This window comes from Dendrobates tinctorius, unplaced genomic scaffold (genome assembly GCF_039654945.1).
Source record: "Dendrobates tinctorius isolate UK_male_01 unplaced genomic scaffold, ASM3965494v1 ptg000209l, whole genome shotgun sequence".
NCBI classification, from domain to species: Eukaryota; Metazoa; Chordata; class Amphibia; order Anura; family Dendrobatidae; genus Dendrobates; species Dendrobates tinctorius.
The window spans coordinates 2,658,288-2,674,341 of record NW_027361876.1 but is presented as its reverse complement, the minus strand read 5'-3'; the positions used below and the strand labels follow the sequence as shown (position 1 = coordinate 2,674,341).

Below are 16,054 nucleotides of genomic sequence, written 5' to 3'. Positions count from 1 at the left end.
TGGTCCTCCTCAGCCACCCCCACAGACCTGGTCTTCACCCGTCTCTGCTCCCTATCTAACTTCACAACCTCCCCTCTCCCTCTATCTGACCACCATCTACTCCTGTCCTCCTCACCTGTCACCTATGTCCAGCAACATGCGCACCCCCGCAGAAAGCTTGCACATCTAGACACTCACTCTGACTCTATCCTACCACTGTCCTCCATATCTTCACTCCACGACACAGACACTGCCACTAGTTTCTACAATGCCGCTCTTGCATCAGCCAGCAACTCTGTCACCCCTGTCATGCATAGCAGAGTGCGACGAATCAATAGACAACCCTGGCACAATAACACCATTAAAAAGCTTCGGCAAGCATCCAGAATTGCTGAACGGCGCTGGAAGAAAACACATTCCCAAGACGACTGCACTGCACTCAAACAAGCAACACTTGCATTCAAATCAGCTCTCACCTCTGCTAAACAGGCCTACTTTGCATCCCTTGTATCTTCCTTATCACACAACCCCAAACAGTTGTTCAATACTTTTAACTCCCTCCTCCGCCCACCACTGCCCCCTCCAACTTCGCTAATCTCCTCTGAGGACTTTGCCGCACACTTCAAAAACAAGATAGACCAAACACAAGAAGTCTTTATTATTCAACCACTACAACCCCTTTGTATACCAGACCAATGCCCAAACCCCATAAGCTCCTTATCCAACATCACTGAAGGGGAGCTTGCTCATCTTCTCTACAAATCACACCTCACCACTTGTGCACTCGCCCCCATCCCATCTCCTCCACAACCTCACCACCACTCTTATCCCATCCCTAACTCACCTCTTCAACCTTTCGTTTACTTCCGGTACCTTCCCTTCTGCTTTCAAACATGCCACAATCAGGCCTATCCTTAAAAAGCCAACTCTCGACCCAACAGCCATGTCCAGCTATCGCCCAATATCGCTGCTCCCATTCGCTTCTAAACTCCTGGAACAGCATGTCCACGCTGAACTTTCCTCCCATCTCTCATTCAACCTGCTCTTTGACAAACTACAATCTGGTTTCCGTCCCCATCATTCCACTAAGACAGCCCTGACCAAAATTACCAACAACCTACTTACAGCCAAAGCTAAAGGACAATACTCGATACTCCTCCTTCTAGACCTGTCCTCTGCTTTCGACACAGTTGACCACTGCCTCCTACTACAGATCCTCTCCTCCTTTGGCATCAAAGACCTCGCCCTCTCCTGGATCTCCTCATCCCTTTCCAACTGCACATTCAGCATCTCCCACTCCCACACTACCTCCTCATCCCATCCTCTTTCTGTTGGAGTCCCCCAAGGCTCTGTTCTAGGACCCCTACTCTTCTCAATCTATACACTTGGCCTGGGCAACTCAAAGTCGCATGGATTCCAGTACCACATTTATGCCGATGATACTCAGATCTACCTCTCTGGCCCAGACGTCACCTCTCTGCTGTCCAGAATTCCAGAGTGTCTATCAGCCATATCCTCCTCTTCTCGCTTCCTCAAACTCAATGTAGACAAATCTGAACTGATTATCTTTCCCCCATCTCACAGATCTTCCTTACCCGACTTAACTATAACAATTGACATCACGCTTTCCCCCGTACCAGAGGTCCGCTGCTTCGGAGTCACCCTTGACTCTGCCCTGTCCTTCAAACCGCACATCCAAGGCCTACTCACGACAGCGGTTCTTTAATGATAATAATAATATATGAAATTTTCCATTACAGCTCCTCTCAGGTACCTGTCTTGGCACTCATTCCAGTCGGCTATCACCTTTTATGTGGTGTTGCACACCAAGTAGCACCGACCACGAATTTCACAGTATCCTTTTTGTTTAGTGTCACACTTATTGCCTGTTATAACATCCTAGGGCACGTTTCTTACATATGTTCCTTACAAACCATCACAGCACGGACTTTCCATCACCGCCCTTGGAACCTGTGGAGTCCCACTAGGCCCACTTGAACCTTAATTCAGGATTCACCATTTCAGTTTTTATTTAGTCATCGACTTCTTGTTTAAACTATACATGATGTTTATAAGTTTATCATCAGCATCCTGTTGCGCTGATATTTGTTATATATTCATTTGTTCACTAATTATAATGCCTTGTCCTTCTGTAAACCCATTCTAGTTAAAACCAACTGTGAAAAAATTCTGTTTCTGATGAAGGTCAATTGTATGACCGAAAACGTTTAAAAGGAATGTACTCAACTGGATGCCTTTTACAATAAAGGAACTGTCAAACCAATTTTTCTTTTTGAGTGCCAAGTTTTTGTACTACACTGTTAGGTGGCTGGATACCCGACTTGTGCACCTCTCTCCTCATTGAGTGCCGTGTTTTTCTATTTTTAATTGCGCATGCCCGGAGGATTTGCTCCGGGAAACATTTTAACCCTGAAATTCTGCTATGGAAGTGGCGAAAATTCTCTCACCCTTTTTTCAGACCGCGGTCACTTTAAATTTACGGCACTTTGCATCTTCGGCTGATCGTCCTAAAAAGCGGTCCGCTGACATCCGTATGTCACAAAACGGAGGCGGATAAGTTTTTTTCCCTTTTGGTGGATTTCAGCTGACCGCCCACAACAGAAATGTGAAAAAGGCCTAATCCTTCTAACTTCCTAAAAAAAAAAAAATTGTTTCAAAAATGGTGCTGATGGGAACTGTTAACTATTTTGTGGGACAGCGACTGATTTAACCCCTTTGTGACATTGCGGTAATAATACGCATATGTCGGAATTTATGTTTGGTGCGGGCACCGGCGCTGCGCCCGCACCTTTGCGGGCACATGTCAGCTGATTTATACAGCTAACGTGCCTGAAACAGCCGTGGGTGGAATTGCTATGCACCTGTGGCTGTTAACTAGTTAAATTCTGCTATCAATCTCTGACAGCGGCATTTAACTCGCGCTTCTAGGAAGCGCATCACTGGCTCCACCCATCGGTGACCCTGTCACACGATCGAAGGTCACCGATGGGTCGGCATGACAACCAGAAGACTGCAGCAGACCTCTGTGGTAGTCATTGCCATATTGCCATTATCGACGCCCCATGGTAGGCGCTCATAGCAAGTTGAGCATTTCTGCTACATACAGGCGATCTGATCATTGCCTGTGGGTAGCAGAGGCGATCAAAGTACTGGAGATTCTAGTCTCCCATGGAGACTTTTGAAGCATGCAATAAAGTAAAAAAAAGTTTTTAAAAATATTAAAAATATAAAAGTTCAAATCACCCCCCTTTTGCCCCAACCTGTGTGTACACCACTAGTAGTTCAGAAAGTGGGCAGATGACAGGTTTGCACAGAACAATGAATTCTGCAATTTAATTATTTTTACAGTTTTTTCCCAGGTGCATGACTCAAATACAAATGTTCTCTGTATGAAATACATGTGTCACCCACAATGGTAAGCACAGCAGACTACACTACCAACATAACTGCCTGGTGGATACCATATGGCAAACTTCTGGTATCAGTTGGGATATGCTCAAAGAGTTTATTTTCCTGGGGTGGAAAAATCCAATGTTGCTTACAAAAGAAATCCTTGTGGAAGCTGCACCCAAATGAACGTTAAAGTTAAAAGGCTGCAAAGCTTTTTGGAAAAGAACATGGAACACCCATCAAAGCAGTGATAAGGCACTTCCTTTATTTACTGTGGTAAACCCTCACCAGAGGAAACACTTACTGCATAAAAGATCAATGTGGATTTTCCATTAAAATCATTAGGAACTAAGGGTATGTGCACACGCTGCAGATTCTGCCGCAGATCCGCAGCAGATTTGGCCCTGTGGATCCGCAGCAGTTTCTGCTGCGTTGTACAGTACCTTTATACCCTATGGAAAAAAAAAAAAAAACACGCTGCGGAATTTTCAGCGCGGATTTGCTGCAGTTTCAAAACCGCAGAAAGAACTGACATGCCAATTCTTTGTGCGGATTCCGCTGCGGCTTACCATCTCCTCCATTGTGGAGATGAAAAACCGCAGGGCAAAACCGCAGGCTAATCCGCAGGATTTACCTGTGGATTTTGCAAAATCCACGCGGATCAATCCGCAGCGTGTGCACGTACCCTTAGTCAAGTTTTCTTTTTCTTTTTAAAGTGGTCATACCAAAATCCATGTCCTAAAACTTCGTGATCATATTCCATAGGGTATGTGCCCATGATCAGGAATTGCTGCGGTTTTGATGCTGCAAATTGATGCAGCATCAAAACTATTGCGGCAAGATGTTACAGCATAGTGAATGGAATTCAAAGAAATCCCAAGTCCACTATGCGTGCATGTGCACCTGTGGATCACCTGCGGAAACAGACATGCGGCACACATTTCAAGACCACAGAATGTCAATTTCTCTTGTGGAGATGGTAGTCTCCGCAACAGCAAATCAATACAATATACAGAATGAGGTAAATCCGCACGGTTCATTGAACACGTGGATTTACTTGCGTTCAAGGCGGCACTTTTGAGGCAGCGAAAATACGCTGCGACCAAAGCGCTACTATTTCTGGATCATAGGCACATAGCCTTAAAGGGAATACAGAAGGAAAGGATGTTAAAAAATATTAAGTACTCCCCTGCTTCAATTCCTTCACCCAAACCCTAAGGGCTCATGCAGACATCCGTGAAACTCTGTGCGAGCACAGACCACTGTTGTGAGTTCATTTTTCCCTTCACTATTGAGGTCTGATGAACTCCCTCCTCTGGTGAAGGAAGGTAGTGAGGCTGATTATCAGACACCTGGGCAGCTAGATGATGACTGGGTGGCTGGAATTGAGGACTGGATATAAGGCTGCCGATGCCCTTCTTCCTGGCTGGTGATTTTCCTGCTGGATTCTTGGAGACCAGTCTGATTCCTGCATCTCAAAGCTAAGTTTTTCTGCTCTGCTTTGTACTCTTCAGTTTGTTTTGCCTTGTTTTTTGGGAGTTCTGCCATCCCCGGCCGGGGGCGAGCTGAATTCCATTTTTGTCTCTGATCTGTTGATCTTTTGCTCTGTCTTCAGAATATACCTGAGTGCTGATATAGCCTTTTGAAGCCTAGCGACTTCAGGGCCTGTTTTTCCTATCAGTCGGTTGGCTCATTTTTATAGGGTTTTTGCGGATGGCAGACAGCAACTTTCCTATCCTGTCCTATGTAGTTAGCTTGGGCCCCATCATTTGCTCAACCTATCTTTCTATCTGTGTTAGTGTTTTCATCTTGCTTCACCGTCATTATATGTTGGGGGCTGCCTTTTGCTTTGGGGTCTGCTCTGGGGCAGTTTAGTTTTTCCCCTTTCTGTCTTTAGGCTTTATAGTTCTCCGGCTGTGATCGAGGGGTCTAGGGCACCGTAGGAACCCCCCACGGCTACTGCTAGTTGTTGTGGATAGGTTCAGGGGTCTGCAATCCGATAGCTGCCAACCTCTCTGGTTTTTCTGGACTTAGCTGGTATTTTGTTTTTTCCTCCTTCGGTGACTCATCACAACAGACCGCAATACAAGGACTGTCCGCAGGTCTTCTGAAACAAGCTCTACAGCCTCATAGGCATACATAAGACCAGTGAGTTCGAATCAGGAGACTTGTGGATAGTTCATATATCGCAGTCCATGCTCTGGCAGACCTCAGCTTCAGCCCTAACTTGTGCCCAGACTGCTCCAGTACTGATGGTCTCTAGCAGAATCGGAAAGTACCACAGGCCTCAGTGGAGAAGATAAGTGTTGATTTTTTTTAACCCATTTCCGACCTATAAAGTATAGATACGTCATAGGTTGCCTCCCCCTCTTTGATGCGGGCTCCGCCGCTCAACCCGCATCTATTCAGGCACATGACAGCTGATCTGATCAGCAGTGATGTGCCCCTAACAGATGCAGGTGGAATCACGATCCACCCATGGCTGTTAACTGCTGCTGTCAATTTCTGACAGCGTCATTTAACAAACACGTGCTGGAAGCGCATCACTAACTGCACCAATCAGCGCCTCTGTCACTTGATTATTATATAATAATCTGTTGCGTGATTATTATATTTTCACTTCATTATTGACGCAAGTGAAAAGTAAAACAAGTATTTTTTAAAATATTAAAAATATATAAAAAGTTCAAATCACCCCCTATTTGTCCCATTCAAAATAAAATAAAAAATACACATATTTGGTATCGCAGAGTTCAGAAACACCCGATCACAATATAAAAAGAATTAATCCTATCGGTAAACGGTGTAACGAGAAAAAGGATCAAAACCGCAGAAATAAGCCGGATTACTTACCGGTAATGCTCTTTTAATGAGTCCACGACAGCACCCACTGGAGGTATCGGATCCGCCCCATTTGGAACAGGAAACCCTACAGGAAAGATAAAAGGGGCGGTCCGCCTTTCCTCCTCAGTTTTGATTTCAGAGTACCAGGAGGACCGCCACGGATTAGGCAACGTCTTTGTATATCTAAACTTTACTTATCCATCTTTAGCAGATATACTTTATTGTTGATATTTTAGCAGGGAGGGAAAGTGAGCGGGTGCTGTCGTGAACTCATTAAAAGAGCATTACCGGTAAGTAATACGGCTTTTTACCCTTCGCCACGACAGCACCCACTGGAGAGATTCCAGAGACCATCACCTGGGTGGGACCACCGTGCCAAGGATAGTCCTGCCAAAGCTTAGGTCAGAAGTCGATGAAAGGTCAAGTCTATAGTGGTTATAGAAGGTAGAAGGGGATGACCAAATTGCCGCCTTACATATGGTTTCAATTGGAACGTCTCCCCTCTCGGCCCAGGAGGTCGCCATTGCTCTAGTAGAATGCGCTCTGATGCCTTCCGGAGGATCTTCATTTTTTGCGGAGTAGGCTAAACGAATGGCATCCCTGATCCATCTGGAAATGGTGCTCTTCGTGACTCCGTACCCTTTTCTATGGCCCTGAAAAGAAACGAACAGAGCCCTACACTGCCTCCAGCTCCTAGACCTCTCAATATACTTTAGAACAGTTCTTCTGACGTCCAAAGTGTGGAATTTCTGCTCCTCTGGAGTGGAAGGATCTTCAAAGAAGGTTGGGAGGAGTATCTCTTGAGATCTATGATATTTTGTTGATACCTTAGGCAGGTATGAGGGGTCTGGCTTTAATATTAATCTATCTTGGTATACCTGAAGAAAGGGTGGATCTATGGACAGGGCCTGGATATCACCCACTCTCCTAGCAGATGTCAGTGCTACCAAGAGGGCAGTTTTAAGTGATAAGTATTTGAGGGATATTGTATCTATCAGCTCAAAGGGTTCCCCCGTCAGGGCGTCTAAGACCAGATTTAAGTCCCATGTGGGGATCGCAGGTATGTGGACTGGAGTTATTCGATCACAGGCTGTAATAAATCGTGATATCCACTTATTTCCTGCTATATTATGGCCGTACAGTGCCCCTAATGCAGACACCTGTACTTTCAGTGTGTTTACTGCCAGGCCCAAGTCTTTTCCTCTCTGTAGAAATTCTAAGATAGGAACTATCGGGACTTCTGCTGTATGGGGTGCCGTATGAAACTGTAGAAATTTCTTCCATATTCTTGTATAGATCTGTGTCGTGGACTGCTTCCTGCTCTGCAGGAGCGTCGCAATCAATGTTTCAGAAAAGCCTCTTGATCTTAGTAGCTGCCTTTCAAATTCCACGCCGTCAAGTGTAAGCTGTCCACTTGGGGGTGGAAGAAAGGGCCTTGGGAGAGTAGGTTGGGAATCGAAGGGAGGACCCAAGGATCTGTCACTGACATAATTCGTAGCCACGAGAACCACGGTCTCTTGGGCCAGAATGGTGCTATCAGGATTACTCTCGCCCTGTCCTCTCTGATCTTCCGAATCACTTGAGGCAGGAGAATCAACGGAGGGAAGGCATATGCCAGCTTGAATTTCCATGAGGCCTGGAGGGCATCCAGTATGTCTGGGTGATCTGACGGAGACAGGGAAGCAAACGTCTTTATCTGTCTGTTCTCCCTCGTGGCAAAGAGGTCCACCTGAGGTTGTCCCCATAAGGCTACTATGTCCTCGAAGATTCGGCAGTTGAGGCACCACTCCCCTTGCCGAAGTGTGTGTCGGCTTAAGAAGTCCGCCTCTTGGTTGTTCTCTCCCCTGATGTGGAGAGCCGAGAGAGACAATAAATAACTTTCGGCTAAGCTTAAGATCCTTGCCGCAGAAGAGATCAGAGTCTCTGATCGAGTACCTCCCTGTCTGTTTATGTAGGCCACTGTAGTGGTGTTGTCCGATAGGATCCTGACATGCTTCTGTTGGAGCTGTGGAAGAAAATGGTGTAGAGCATAGTATACCGCTGTGAGCTCCTTTAAATTAGACGAGTATTCCTCTTCGCGCCACAGGCGCACTTACCCGGGAAGCGGCGGCGCCTTGGTGCCTCCCCGGCGCACTCCTGGGTGAGACCGGGCGGCCCACCCCGGACCCGGTCATCACCCTCCACCTGCCAGACGAGGGGGGAGCCGTCTAGCGGAGTCTCCCCCGACGCTGCCTCCGGACCGCAGCCCCTGCCGTTCCCAAGGAGATTGCACAGGCGGCATGCATGGCCCAGGTAAGCTTCCTGAAGGATCCTGGCTCCGTTTGGAACAGGAAACCAAAACTGAGGAGGAAAGGCGGACCGCCCCTTTTATCTTTCCTGTAGGGTTTCCTGTTCCAAATGGGGCGGATCCGATACCTCCAGTGGGTGCTGTCGTGGCGAAGGGTAAAATGTTTTTTCTGACCGCCACAACACTGCAATAACAGGCGATCACAACATCGTATCTATGCCAAAATGTTATCAATAAAAAAAAGTCAGCTTGACGTGTAAAAAAAATAAGCCCTCACCCAGCCCCACATCCCAAAAAAGCGTAGACACCACTTAAATAAAACAAAGAACCTATACATGTTTTGGAACCTGTGTACACGTACTGACCTGGGAAATAAAAATGGTAGGTCATTTTTAGCAATTACTGAACATGGCAGATAAAACAAAACAAAAAATAAATTGAGGAATTGCACTTTTTTTTGCAATTTCACCGCACTTGGATTTTTTTCCCCCCCCGTTTTCCAGTACACTATATGGTAAAATCAATGGTGTCATTCAAAAGTACAACTCGTCCCGCAAAAAACAAGCCCTGAAACGGCTATATTGAAGGAAATTTTTAAGACGTTATGGCTCCGAGAAGGAGCAAAAAATGAAAAAGCAAAATGGTGAAGGGATTAACTCGTTGACCCCTCTAAAGGGTGATTTTCAATGACCATGCCAATTTTTACAATTCTGACCACTGTCCCTTTATGAGGTAATAACTGTGGATCGCTTCCATGCATCCCAGTGATTCTGACATTGTTTTCTTGTGACATATTGTACTTCATGAAAGTGGTCAAATTTATTCGATACGACTTCCATTTGGAGAAGAAAATGGAAATTTGGCGAAAATTTCGCAATTTTCCAACGTTGAATTGTCATGCCCTGAAATTACAGAGATATGTCACACAAAATACTAAATAAGTAACATTTCCCACATGTATTTTGCATCAGCACAATTTTGGAACCAAAATTTTTTTTTGTTAGGACACTATAAGGGTTAAAAGTTAGGCTCCTTTTACACTTACCATGTTTTTGAGGGCCAATTTTGCGGCCCTATAGATTTCTATGGGGCCGCAAAATCTGCCCGCAAAAATTCCATGGTGCGCCGTGTGCTGTATGGCCATTTTTGCGGCCGTGATAAAAGATCAAGCTTGCAATAACGGGCAACAAAAAACGCAGTAAGTGTAAAAGAATCTTTAAACAGCGATTTCTCATTTTTACAACACTGTTTTTTTTTTGTTTTTTTAGGGTCCACATCACATTTGAAGTCACTTTGAGGGGTCTATATATGAAAATACCCAAAAGTGACACCATTCTAAAAACTTCACCCATGAAGGTACTCAAAACCACATTCAAAAGTTTATTAACCCTTCAGGTGCTTCATGGGAATTTTTGGAATGTTCAAATAAAAATTAACATTTAGCTTTTTTCACAAAAAAATTTACTTAAGGTGCAATTTTTTTTTTATTTTACCTTGGTAAAATAAAAAAAAATTGCACCTTAAGTAAATTTTTTTGTGAAAAAAGCTAAATGTTAATTTTAATAATGGCAATCGCAACATTAATAATTAATAATGGCAATCGCAACATCGGGATCGCTAAAAACCGACCCGAATCATGTTCTCTGGGGTCTCGGCTACCCCCGGCAGCCGAGACCCCAGAGAAATTCCGACCCTGGGGGGGCGCTATAACCTTCAACCTCAGTGCCGTTAAAAAGCGTATCGGCAATCATTAAGTAAGGGGTTAACAACTCATCATTCTCCCCTGCTTGCACCAATTGCCAGCAGAGTAGGGGAGAATGATGAGAGCAGTGTTCTTAACCCGGGGCCGGTGAACAGCGCTTACCGCAACGCTTCTTCCCTGGCGCCCGTCCGTGTGGTACTGATGTGGCCTACGCATGCCATACGTATGCCGCAAGTATTACACACACGGACATCTCTGGTACCAGAAATATCAGGACATGTGAAAGAGGCCTTACTGTATCTTGGGTACTTATTGTTTGGCTGCTGTCACACGCTAAAAAACGCTTTTTATTGCAAAAAATAGTTTTTGCATCACCACATTTTGAGAGCTATAATTTTTCCATATTGTGAGGACTTATTTTTTGCGGGATGAGCTGTCGTTTTTATTGATACCATTTTAGGGCACATGATATTTTTCATGAACTTCTTTTTTTTTTGGGGGGGGGGGGGGCATTTACAGCTTTCCGCGTGTGGTAAAATTGATAAAGAATTTTTATTCTTCGGGTCAGTACGATTACAGCGATACCTCATTTATATTTTTTTATGTTTTGGCGCTTTTATATAATAACTGTTTTATAGAAAAAAATAATTGAGTTTCCATTACTTTATTCTGACAGCTATTACTTATTTTTTCTCTGATGGAGCTGTATGGGGGCTCGTTTTTTGCGGGACAAGATGACGTTTTCAGCGGTATCATGTTTATTTATATCTGTCTTTTTGATCGCGTGTTATTCTTTTTGCTTGGCGATATGATGATAAAGCATTGTTTTTTGCCTTGTTTTTTTTTGGTGTTCACTAAACGACAGTTTCATAGGTCGGGTCGTTGCGGATGCGGCGATACCAAATATGTGCACTTTTATTTAGATTTTTTTCATTCAAATATTTAGTGCGCGGCTGATCGCGATGACGTACTATCCCATCCATGATCAGACAGGCCCAGGGTACATGGACGGCACAGTACGTCGGATGTCAGAAAAGGGTTAAAACACATTTCCTTTTGTAAATGGCCTTTTTCATAGTTGAGACGGCCCATTTAAAAGACGTCTTCTACTTTCAGGAAAGTGGACCAAAAGCTGTAAAATAACTAAAACAAAGCGCCCTCCCTGTGTCCACTGCTGTTCAGGTCTCAGGGCTTACGTACACAGTGCGCATCACCGCCCTGGTCAACCACTGAGGCTGTGCGAGCTGCTGGGCTCAGGGATTGGCTGCAGCGGTGAGGCACACTGTCGCCGCCATAACACAGACCAGAGTAACAAGGGGGAGGGCCGGGCCCTGAGCTGGGAGCTTAGAAGGCTTTGGGGCCACTTTCCTAAGAGTGGAAACCCCCTCTAGCTCTCTGTGGGGGCCTGACTTAGTGCACGCTCACACCTGCCCGGGGGTCTGCAGCTGCCTCTGTGGGACCTGCACACAACACTGACACAAAGGGACAAACGGGACGTGACCGACTGATGGCGGCGCATGGAGAGGACAGCGGCGGACCACACACGGCACGGCCAGCGAGAACGGCACACCGCTCAGTATCGCTGGCAGCCAGGCCGCGGCTCACACGGGAGACACGCAGAGCCCCGTCCACTCGGCCCACGTTGTTAGCGCACCCGGACACTTTCACCTCAGAGCCACCCCGCCAAACTCACCGGCTGCGACGTCCCGGCGAGCTGCAATCAGGCCGCCGCCTTCAGAGTCTCAGTGCGCGGCAGGCACAGGCCACATCTAGCTCCGTCCCGTCTAGAATGGAGTTGCTTCTGTGAGGCATGACGTCAAGGGAAGGGGAGGAGCCTCACCGCCGTGCTCATAACAGGAAGTTACTGTGCACGTGTGAGGGGGAGACTAGAACGGAGGTAGTGATGAAACCCGTAGGGGCGGGGCTTCCTTCCGTCCAGTGAAGATCCGATAGCAGAGACTCCGGGAGGCTGCTGGAAAAGAGAAGCGGGAAATGAGGGGGTGCACCGTGGAGCCGTGTGTGGAGAGGATGGAGGAGCTGCACCGTGGAACCGTGTGTGGAGAGGATGGAGGAGCTGCACCATGGATTCGTGTGGGGAGAGGATGGAGGAGCTGCACCATGAATTCGTGTGTGGAGAGGATGGAGGAGCTGCACCGTGGAGCCGTGTGTGGAGAGGATGGAGGAGCTGCACCGTGGAGCCGTGTGTGGAGAGGTTGGAGGAGCTGCACCGTGGAGCCGTGTGTGGAGAGGTTGGAGGAGCTGCACCGTGGAGCCGTGTGTGGAGAGGATGGAGGAGCTGCACCATGAATTCCTGTGGGGAGAGGTTGGAGGAGCTGCACCGTGGAGCCGTGTGGGGAGAGGATGGAGGAGCCGCACCATGAATTCCTGTGGGGAGAGGATGGAGGAGCTGCACCGTGGAGCCGTGTGTGGAGAGGATGGTGGAGCTGCACCGTGGAGCCGTGTGGGGAGAGGATGGTGGAGCTGCACTGTGGAGCCGTGTGGGGAGAGGATGGAGGAGCTGCACTGTGGAGCCGTGTGGGGAGAGGATGGAGGAGCTGCACTGTGGATTCGTGTGTGGAGAGGATGGAGGAGCTGCACCGTGGAGCCGTGTGTGGAGAGGATGGAGGAGCTGCACCGTGGAGCCGTGTGTGGAGAGGATGGAGGAGCTGCACCGTGGAGCCGTGTGTGGAGAGGATGGAGGAGCTGCACCGTGGAGCCGTGTGTGGAGAGGATGGTGGAGCTGCACCGTGGAGCCGTGTGTGGAGAGGATGGTGGAGCTGCACCGTGGAGCCGTGTGTGGAGAGGATGGTGGAGCTGCACCGTGGAGCCGTGTGGGGAGAGGATGGTGGAGCTGCACCGTGGAGCCGTGTGGGGAGAGGATGGAGGAGCTGCACCGTGGAGCCGTGTGGGGAGAGGATGGAGGAGCTGCACCGTGGATTCGTGTGTGGAGAGGATGGAGGAGCTGCACCGTGGAGCCGTGTGTGGAGAGGATGGAGGAGCTGCACCGTGGAGCCGTGTGTGGAGAGGATGGAGGAGCTGCACCGTGGAGCCGTGTGTGGAGAGGATGGAGGAGCTGCACCGTGGAGCCGTGTGTGGAGAGGATGGAGGAGCTGCACCGTGGAGCCGTGTGTGGAGAGGATGGAGGAGCTGCACCGTGGAGCCGTGTGTGGAGAGGATGGAGGAGCTGCACCGTGGAGCCGTGTGTGGAGAGGATGGAGGAGCTGCACCGTGGAGCCGTGTGTGGAGAGGATGGAGGAGCTGCACCGTGGAGCCGTGTGTGGAGAGGATGGAGGAGCTGCACCGTGGAGCCGTGTGTGGAGAGGATGGAGGAGCTGCACCGTGGAGTCCTGTGGGGAGAGGATGGAGGAGCTGCACCGTGGAGCCGTGTGTGGAGAAGATGGAGGAGCTGCACCGTGGAGTCGTGTGTGGAGAAGATGGAGGAGCTGCACCGTGGAGCCGTGTGTGGAGAGGATTGAGGAGCTGCACCGTGGAGCCGTGTGTGGAGAGGATGGAGGAGCTGCACCGTGGAGCCGTGTGGGGAGAGGATGGTGGAGCTGCACCGTGGAGCCGTGTGGGGAGAGGATGGTGGAGCTGCACCGTGGAGCCGTGTGGGGAGAGGATGGAGGAGCTGCACCGTGGAGCCGTGTGGGGAGAGGATGGTGGAGCTGCACCGTGGAGCCGTGTGGGGAGAGGATGGTGGAGCTGCACCGTGGAGCCGTGTGGGGAGAGGATGGTGGAGCTGCACCGTGGAGCCGTGTGGGGAGAGGATGGAGGAGCTGCACCGTGGAGCCGTGTGGGGAGAGGATGGAGGAGCTGCACCGTGGAGCCGTGTGTGGAGAGGATGGAGGAGCTGCACCGTGGAGCCGTGTGTGGAGAGGATGGAGGAGCTGCACCGTGGAGCCGTGTGTGGAGAGGATGGAGGAGCTGCACCGTGGAGCCGTGTGGGGAGAGGATGGAAGAGCTGCACCGTGGAGCCGTGTGGGGAGAGGATGGATGAGCTGCACCGTGGGGAGAGGATGGATGAGCTGCACCGTGGAGCCGTGTGTGGAGAGGATGGAGGAGCTGCACCGTGGAGCCGTGTGTGGAGAGGATGGAGGAGCTGCACCGTGGAGCCGTGTGTGGAGAGGATGGAGGAGCTGCACCGTGGAGCCGTGTGTGGAGAGGATGGAGGAGCTGCACCGTGGAGCCGTGTGTGGAGAGGATGGAGGAGCTGCACCGTGGAGCCGTGTGTGGAGAGGATGGAGGAGCTGCACCGTGGAGCCGTGTGTGGAGAGGATGGAGGAGCTGCACCGTGGAGCCGTGTGTGGAGAGGATGGAGGAGCTGCACCGTGGAGCCGTGTGTGGAGAGGATGGAGGAGCTGCACAGTGGAGTCCTGTGGGGAGAGGATGGAGGAGCTGCACCGTGGAGTCCTGTGGGGAGAGGATGGAGGAGCTGCACCGTGGAGTCGTGTGTGGAGAAGATGGAGGAGCTGCACCGTGGAGCCGTGTGTGGAGAGGATGGAGGAGCTGCACCGTGGAGCCGTGTGTGGAGAGGATGGAGGAGCTGCACCGTGGAGCCGTGTGTGGAGAGGATGGAGGAGCTGCACCGTGGAGCCGTGTGTGGAGAGGATGGAGGAGCTGCACCGTGGAGCCGTGTGGGGAGAGGATGGAAGAGCTGCACCGTGGAGCCGTGTGGGGAGAGGATGGATGAGCTGCACCGTGGGGAGAGGATGGATGAGCTGCACCGTGGAGCCGTGTGGGGAGAGGATGGATGAGCTGCACCATGGAGCCGTGTGGGGAGAGGATGGAGGTGTAGGGTCAGTGGGCCGGGCTGGGGGGTGGTCCCTCTGTATATCGCGCAGTAACGTACAGACACAAGCTGGAGGCAAGTTTCAGGTGCAACAGGTCCAAGTTTATTCTTTCTCTCGCCGTCCAGCAGACGGCCTCACAGCACACCGCACTTTTCTTCACGGCTCTCCGGTTACAGAACACATGATGACACACTTTCTCCAGGGGCGTATATTTACGTACCGTCCCCTTTACACTCAGAGACGCTCTGACAGCTCCATCACTGTGGCTGCCTTAGGCCTATACACCAACAATAATTTTACTGGTCAAACGTCGTTCCAATACGGAGTCCCACACCCGGAGCCTCGTCTATTCTGCGGTACTTCGTGTCAGGACCACCCCCCTGACTTCCTTTCTCCTCAGTCCCCCTGGTTGGGTTTTCCTCACGGTCTCCTTGTCACTTGAGCTCCCCCTGGGGACTGGAACTTTCTGGAACCCTCCTGTCAAATTTATAACTTTCCCGGTCCCCTATAACTTCGCCCCCCCCCCCATGCCCAACGGTTTCTTAGCTCTAAGCTGATATCAAGCCCTATGCTCACACTCCTCCCTGCCCTCTAGTGTCAGTTCAAGGTACTGCACGTCACCTACACTTTCCTAGCTGTTATTCCTTTTTAAATATGACCAGTCCGTCAGGTCACCTTCCCTACACTCTCCCTTCCTTTGTCTATTGTCGTCCCCGAAAAACTTACTCTCCTACTCTTCCCTTCTGTCACTTTTCACAGTGCGGTACGCCATGATCGAGGCCTTACACCTACCAGATCATCGCCGGCGCCCGCCTTCCTCTTCCTGGGGTGTCCGTGGTGTCTGGGACCTGACCTAGGACTACTGTCTGCTTCACATCTTCCATCTCTGTCTTTCTCTTAGTTACCAGTCATGGTCGGCGTCCCGGTCTCCCAGACCCTCTCAACTCATAGACCCCTTCGGTCTCGCGCTTCCTTCGGTCACACAGACCTTCCCTTACCCGGACCTGTCACATTTTCTTGTGCATATCATACATCAGAACA

General features: G+C 49.6%; 1 protein-coding gene across 1 annotated transcript in view; it reads right to left on the bottom strand.

Moving 5' to 3' along the window:
- The window catches only part of SCAF11 (SR-related CTD associated factor 11), a 160,619-nt gene extending 148,559 nt beyond the window's left edge, over window positions 1–12,060 (bottom strand). The window contains exon 1 of the mRNA XM_073554244.1: window positions 11,917–12,060. The gene's annotated coding sequence lies outside the window, so the exon portion shown is untranslated. The remainder of the gene's footprint in view (window positions 1–11,916) is intronic.
- Between the last annotated feature and the right edge of the window lie 3,994 nt (window positions 12,061–16,054).